The sequence below is a fragment of the Schistocerca nitens genome, chromosome 12 (genome assembly GCF_023898315.1).
Source record: "Schistocerca nitens isolate TAMUIC-IGC-003100 chromosome 12, iqSchNite1.1, whole genome shotgun sequence".
Lineage (NCBI taxonomy): Eukaryota > Metazoa > Arthropoda > Insecta > Orthoptera > Acrididae > Schistocerca > Schistocerca nitens.
In genome coordinates this window covers 195432533-195440677 of record NC_064625.1, presented here as the reverse complement: position 1 = coordinate 195440677, position 8145 = coordinate 195432533, and the positions used below count along the sequence as shown (strand labels likewise).

Sequence of the window (8145 nt, the reverse complement as noted above, 5' to 3'; positions counted from 1 at the left end):
CACATTTTCAACATGTCCCCAATAAACTATATCAACGCCTGCTTGCAGCTAAGGTGTCTAGCAAAGCTGCATGGTCATTGACGGTAACTGTTCTTTCGGGAACAGATACTACCGTCATATATATAGTTAAAAATATGGGTTCCCACCCTTTGACCTTCTTGTGCGAACGCACACGCTATGCCCGAACTCTTACGGGGCTTGGTAGATTAATGTGCCACGAGTAATGAGTATGATGGGCAAACATCTATTAGGCGAACTACGAATGTAGTGTTGTGGACATGTTGAGAATGTGGATCTCACGGGGAGCGTGCAAGGGATAAGTCCCTGCAGACGCACTATCCTCTGTGCCCGTGGTGGCTCAGATGGATAGAGCGTCTGCCATGTAAGCTGGAGATCCCGGGTTCGAGTCCCAGTCGGGGCACACACTTTCAACATGACCCCAATAAAGTATATCAACGCCTGCTTGCAGCTAGGGTGTCTATTTAACTATCATTTCATTTCTAGCAAAGCTGCATGGTCATTGACGGTAACTGTTCTTTCGGGAACAGATACTACCGTCATATATATAGTTAAAAATATGGGTTCCCGGCCTTTGACCTTCTTGTGCGAACGCACACGCTATGCCCTAACTCGTACGGGACTTGGTAGATTAATCTGCCACGAGTAATGAGTATGATGGGCAAACATCTATTAGGCGAACTACGAATGTAGTGTTGTGGACATGTTGAGAATGTGGATCTCACGGGGAGCGTGCAAGGGATAAGTCCCTGCAGACGCACTATCCACTGTGCCCGCAGTGGCTCAGATGGATAGAGCGTTGCCATGTAAGCAGGAGATCCTGGGTTCGAGTCCCGGTCGGGGCACACATTTTCAACATGACCCCAATAAAGTATATCAACGCCTGCTTGCAGCTAGGGTGTGTATTTAACTATCATTTCATTTCTAGCAAAGCTGCATGGTCATTGACGGTAACTGTTCTTTCGGGAACAGATACTACCGTCATATATATAGTTAAAAATATGGGTTCCCGGCCTTTGACCTTCTTGTGCGAACGCACACGCTATGCCCGAACTCGTACGGGACTTGGTAGATTAATCTGCCACGAGTAATGAGTATGATGGGCAAACATCTATTAGGCGAACTACGAATGTAGTGTTGTGGACATGTTGAGAATGTGGATCTCACGGGGAGCGTGCAAGGGATAAGTCCCTGCAGACGCACTATCCACTGTGCCCGCAGTGGCTCAGATGGATAGAGCGTTGCCACGTAAGCAGGAGATCCCGGGTTCGAGTCCCGGTCGGGGCACACATTTTCAACATGACCCCAATAAAGTATATCAACGCCTGCTTGCAGCTAGGGTGTCTATTTAACTATCATTTCATTTCTAGCAAAGCTGCATGGTCATTGACGGTAACTGTTCATTCGGGAACAGATACTACCGTTATATATATAGTTAAAAATATGGGTTCCCGGCTTTTGACCTTCTCGTGCGAACGCACACGCTATGCCCGAACTCGTACGGGACTTGGTAGATTAATCTGCCACGAGTAATGAGTATGATGGGCAAACATCTATTAGGCGAACTACGAATGTAGTGTTGTGGACATGTTGAGAATGTGGATCTCACGGGGAGCGTGCAAGGGATAAGTCCCTGCAGACGCACTATCCTCTGTGCCCTAGGTGGTTAGAGCGTCTGCCATGTAAGCGGGAGATCCCGGGATCGAGTCCCGGTCAGTGCACACATTTTCAACATGACCCCAATAAAGTATATCAACGCCTGCTTGCAGCTAGGTTGTCTATTTAACTATCATTTCTTTTCTAGCAAAGCTGCATGGTAATTGACGGTAACTGTTCTTTCGGGAACAGATACTACCGTCATATATATAGTTAAAAATATGGGTTCCCGGCCTTTGACCTTCTTGTGCGAACGCACACGCTATGCCCGAACTCGTACGGGACTTGGTAGATTAATCTGCCACGAGTAATGAGTATGATGGGCAAACATCTATTAGGCGAACTACGAATGTAGTGTTGTGGACATGTTGAGAATGTGGATCTCACGGGGAGCGTGCAAGGGATAAGTCCCTGCAGACGCACTACCCTCTGTGCCCGCGGTGGCTCAGATGGATAGAGCGTCTGCCATGTCAGCAGGAGATCACGGGTTCAAGGCCCGGTCTGGGCACACATTTCAACATGTCCCTAATAAAGTATATCAACGCCTGCTTGCAGCTAAGGTGTCTATTTAACTATCATTTCATTTCTAGCAAAGCTGCATGGTCATTGACGGTAACTGTTCTTTCGGGAACAAATACTACCGTTATATATATAGTTAAAAATATGGGTTCCCGGCCTTTGACCTTCTTGTGCGAACGCACACGCTATGCCCGAACTCCTACGGGACTTGGTAGATTAATCTGCCACGAGTAATGAGTATGATGGGCAAACATCTATTAGGCGAACTACGAATGTAGTGTTGTGGACATGTTGAGAATGTGGATCTCACGGGGAGCGTGCAAGGGATAAGTCCCTGCAGACGCACTATCCTCTGTGCCCTAGGTGGTTAGAGCGTCTGCCATGTAAGCAGGAGATCCCGGGATCGAGTCCCGGTCAGTGCACACATTTCCAACATGACCCCAATAAAGTATATCAACGCCTGCTTGCAGCTAGGTTGTCTATTTAACTATCATTTCTTTTCTAGCAAAGCTGCATGGTAATTGACGGTAACTGTTCTTTCGGGAACAGATACTACCGTCATATATATAGTTAAAAATATGGGTTCCCGGCCTTTGACCTTCTTGTGCGAACGCACACGCTATGCCCGAACTCGTACGGGACTTGGTAGATTAATCTGCCACGAGTAATGAGTATGATGGGCAAACATCTATTAGGCGAACTACGAATGTAGTGTTGTGGACATGTTGAGAATGTGGATAACACGGGGAGCGTGCAAGGGATAAGTCCCTGCAGACGCACTACCCTCTGTGCCCGCGGTGGCTCAGATGGATAGAGCGTCTGCCATGTAAGCTGGAGATCAGGGGTTCAAGGCCCGGTCGGGGCACACATTTCAACATGTCCCTAATAAAGTATATCAACGCCTGCTGGCAGCTAAGGTGTCTATTTAACTATCATTTCATTTCCAGCAAAGCTGCATGGTCATTGACGGTAACTGTTCTTTTGGGAACAAATACTACCGTCATATATATAGTTAAAAATATGGGTTCCCGGCCTTTGACCTTCTTGTGCGAACGCACACGCTATGCCCGAACTCCTACGGGACTTGGTAGATTAATCTGCCACGAGTAATGAGTATGATGGGCAAACATCTATTAGGCGAACTACGAATGTAGTGTTGTGGACATGTTGAGAATGTGGATCTCACGGGGAGCGTGCAAGGGATAAGTCCCTGCAGACGCACTACCCTCTGTGCCCGCGGTGGCTCAGATGGATAGAGCGTCTGCCATGTCAGCAGGAGATCACGGGTTCAAGGCCCGGTCTGGGCACACATTTCAACATGTCCCTAATAAAGTATATCAACGCCTGCTTGCAGCTAAGGTGTCTATTTAACTATCATTTCATTTCTAGCAAAGCTGCATGGTCATTGACGGTAACTGTTCTTTCGGGAACAAATACTACCGTTATATATATAGTTAAAAATATGGGTTCCCGGCCTTTGACCTTCTTGTGCGAACGCACACGCTATGCCCGAACTCCTACGGGACTTGGTAGATTAATCTGCCACGAGTAATGAGTATGATGGGCAAACATCTATTAGGCGAACTACGAATGTAGTGTTGTGGACATGTTGAGAATGTGGATCTCACGGGGAGCGTGCAAGGGATAAGTCCCTGCAGACGCACTATCCTCTGTGCCCTAGGTGGTTAGAGCGTCTGCCATGTAAGCAGGAGATCCCGGGATCGAGTCCCGGTCAGTGCACACATTTCCAACATGACCCCAATAAAGTATATCAACGCCTGCTTGCAGCTAGGTTGTCTATTTAACTATCATTTCTTTTCTAGCAAAGCTGCATGGTAATTGACGGTAACTGTTCTTTCGGGAACAGATACTACCGTCATATATATAGTTAAAAATATGGGTTCCCGGCCTTTGACCTTCTTGTGCGAACGCACACGCTATGCCCGAACTCGTACGGGACTTGGTAGATTAATCTGCCACGAGTAATGAGTATGATGGGCAAACATCTATTAGGCGAACTACGAATGTAGTGTTGTGGACATGTTGAGAATGTGGATCTCACGGGGAGCGTGCAAGGGATAAGTCCCTGCAGACGCACTACCCTCTGTGCCCGCGGTGGCTCAGATGGATAGAGCGTCTGCCATGTAAGCTGGAGATCACGGGTTCAAGGCCCGGTCGGGGCACACATTTCAACATGTCCCTAATAAAGTATATCAACGCCTGCTGGCAGCTAAGGTGTCTATTTAACTATCATTTCATTTCCAGCAAAGCTGCATGGTCATTGACGGTAACTGTTCTTTTGGGAACAAATACTACCGTCATATATATAGTTAAAAATATGGGTTCCCGGCCTTTGACCTTCTTGTGCGAACGCACACGCTATGCCCGAACTCCTACGGGACTTGGTAGATTAATCTGCCACGAGTAATGAGTATGATGGGCAAACATCTATTAGGCGAACTACGAATGTAGTGTTGTGGACATGTTGAGAATGTGGATCTCACGGGGAGCGTGCAAGGGATAAGTCCCTGCAGACGCACTACCCTCTGTGCCCGCGGTGGCTCAGATGGATAGAGCGTCTGCCATGTAAGCTGGAGATCACGGGTTCAAGGCCCGGTCGGGGCACACATTTCAACATGTCCCTAATAAAGTATATCAACGCCTGCTGGCAGCTAAGGTGTCTATTTAACTATCATTTCATTTCCAGCAAAGCTGCATGGTCATTGACGGTAACTGTTCTTTTGGGAACAAATACTACCGTCATATATATAGTTAAAAATATGGGTTCCCGGCCTTTGACCTTCTTGTGCGAACGCACACGCTATGCCCGAACTCCTACGGGACTTGGTAGATTAATCTGCCACGAGTAATGAGTATGATGGGCAAACATCTATTAGGCGAACTACGAATGTAGTGTTGTGGACATGTTGAGAATGTGGATCTCACGGGGAGCGTGCAAGGGATAAGTCCCTGCAGACGCACTATCCTCTGTGCCCTAGGTGGTTAGAGCGTCTGCCATGTAAGCAGGAGATCCCGGGATCGAGTCCCGGTCAGTGCACACATTTCCAACATGACCCCAATAAAGTATATCAACGCCTGCTTGCAGCTAGGTTGTCTATTTAACTATCATTTCTTTTCTAGCAAAGCTGCATGGTAATTGACGGTAACTGTTCTTTCGGGAACAGATACTACCGTCATATATATAGTTAAAAATATGGGTTCCCGGCCTTTGACCTTCTTGTGCGAACGCACACGCTATGCCCGAACTCGTACGGGACTTGGTAGATTAATCTGCCACGAGTAATGAGTATGATGGGCAAACATCTATTAGGCGAACTACGAATGTAGTGTTGTGGACATGTTGAGAATGTGGATCTCACGGGGAGCGTGCAAGGGATAAGTCCCTGCAGACGCACTACCCTCTGTGCCCGCGGTGGCTCAGATGGATAGAGCGTCTGCCATGTAAGCTGGAGATCACGGGTTCAAGGCCCGGTCGGGGCACACATTTCAACATGTCCCTAATAAAGTATATCAACGCCTGCTGGCAGCTAAGGTGTCTATTTAACTATCATTTCATTTCCAGCAAAGCTGCATGGTCATTGACGGTAACTGTTCTTTTGGGAACAAATACTACCGTCATATATATAGTTAAAAATATGGGTTCCCGGCCTTTGACCTTCTTGTGCGAACGCACACGCTATGCCCGAACTCCTACGGGACTTGGTAGATTAATCTGCCACGAGTAATGAGTATGATGGGCAAACATCTATTAGGCGAACTACGAATGTAGTGTTGTGGACATGTTGAGAATGTGGATCTCACGGGGAGCGTGCAAGGGATAAGTCCCTGCAGACGCACTATCCTCTGTGCCCTAGGTGGTTAGAGCGTCTGCCATGTAAGCAGGAGATCCCGGGATCGAGTCCCGGTCAGTGCACACATTTCCAACATGACCCCAATAAAGTATATCAACGCCTGCTTGCAGCTAGGTTGTCTATTTAACTATCATTTCTTTTCTAGCAAAGCTGCATGGTAATTGACGGTAACTGTTCTTTCGGGAACAGATACTACCGTCATATATATAGTTAAAAATATGGGTTCCCGGCCTTTGACCTTCTTGTGCGAACGCACACGCTATGCCCGAACTCGTACGGGACTTGGTAGATTAATCTGCCACGAGTAATGAGTATGATGGGCAAACATCTATTAGGCGAACTACGAATGTAGTGTTGTGGACATGTTGAGAATGTGGATCTCACGGGGAGCGTGCAAGGGATAAGTCCCTGCAGACGCACTACCCTCTGTGCCCGCGGTGGCTCAGATGGATAGAGCGTCTGCCATGTAAGCTGGAGATCACGGGTTCAAGGCCCGGTCGGGGCACACATTTCAACATGTCCCTAATAAAGTATATCAACGCCTGCTGGCAGCTAAGGTGTCTATTTAACTATCATTTCATTTCCAGCAAAGCTGCATGGTCATTGACGGTAACTGTTCTTTTGGGAACAAATACTACCGTCATATATATAGTTAAAAATATGGGTTCCCGGCCTTTGACCTTCTTGTGCGAACGCACACGCTATGCCCGAACTCGTACGGGACTTGGTAGATTAATCTGCCACGAGTAATGAGTATGATGGGCAAACATCTATTAGGCGAACTACGAATGTAGTGTTGTGGACATGTTGAGAATGTGGATCTCACGGGGAGCGTGCAAGGGATAAGTCCCTGCAGACGCACTACCCTCTGTGCCCGCGGTGGCTCAGATGGATAGAGCGTCTGCCATGTAAGCTGGAGATCACGGGTTCAAGGCCCGGTCGGGGCACACATTTCAACATGTCCCTAATAAAGTATATCAACGCCTGCTGGCAGCTAAGGTGTCTATTTAACTATCATTTCATTTCCAGCAAAGCTGCATGGTCATTGACGGTAACTGTTCTTTTGGGAACAAATACTACCGTCATATATATAGTTAAAAATATGGGTTCCCGGCCTTTGACCTTCTTGTGCGAACGCACACGCTATGCCCGAACTCCTACGGGACTTGGTAGATTAATCTGCCACGAGTAATGAGTATGATGGGCAAACATCTATTAGGCGAACTACGAATGTAGTGTTGTGGACATGTTGAGAATGTGGATCTCACGGGGAGCGTGCAAGGGATAAGTCCCTGCAGACGCACTATCCTCTGTGCCCGCGGTGGCTCAGATGGATAGAGCGTCTGCCATGTAAGCTGGAGATCACGGGTTCAAGGCCCGGTCGGGGCACACATTTCAACATGTCCCTAATAAAGTATATCAACGCCTGCTGGCAGCTAAGGTGTCTATTTAACTATCATTTCATTTCCAGCAAAGCTGCATGGTCATTGACGGTAACTGTTCTTTTGGGAACAAATACTACCGTCATATATATAGTTAAAAATATGGGTTCCCGGCCTTTGACCTTCTTGTGCGAACGCACACGCTATGCCCGAACTCCTACGGGACTTGGTAGATTAATCTGCCACGAGTAATGAGTATGATGGGCAAACATCTATTAGGCGAACTACGAATGTAGTGTTGTGGACATGTTGAGAATGTGGATCTCACGGGGAGCGTGCAAGGGATAAGTCCCTGCAGACGCACTATCCGCTGTGCCCGCGGTGGCTCAGATGGAAAGAGCGTCTGCCATGTAAGCAGGAGATCCCGGGTTCGAGTCCCGGTCGGGGCACACATTTTCAACATGTCCCCAATAAAGTATATCAACGCCTGCTTGCAGCTAGGGTGTCTATTTAACTATCATTTCATAAATGAGTTTTGCTATTTGGGGAGCAAAATAGTTGATGATGGCCGAAGTAGAGGGGATATAAAATGTAGACTGGTAATGGCAAGGAAACCGTTTCTGAAGAAGAGAAATTTGTTAACTTCGAGTATAGATTTAAGTGTCAGGAAGTCGTTTCTGAAAGTATTTGTATGGAGT

At 47.4% G+C, this 8145-nt stretch overlaps 1 non-coding gene across 1 annotated transcript; it reads left to right on the top strand.

The window, feature by feature from the left end:
* The first annotated feature begins 7821 nt into the window (after positions 1–7821).
* Trnat-ugu (transfer RNA threonine (anticodon UGU)) lies at positions 7822–7896 on the top strand. Its single transcript has one exon. It is a non-coding gene; the product is annotated as a tRNA-Thr (tRNA).
* The last annotated feature ends 249 nt before the right edge of the window (positions 7897–8145 follow it).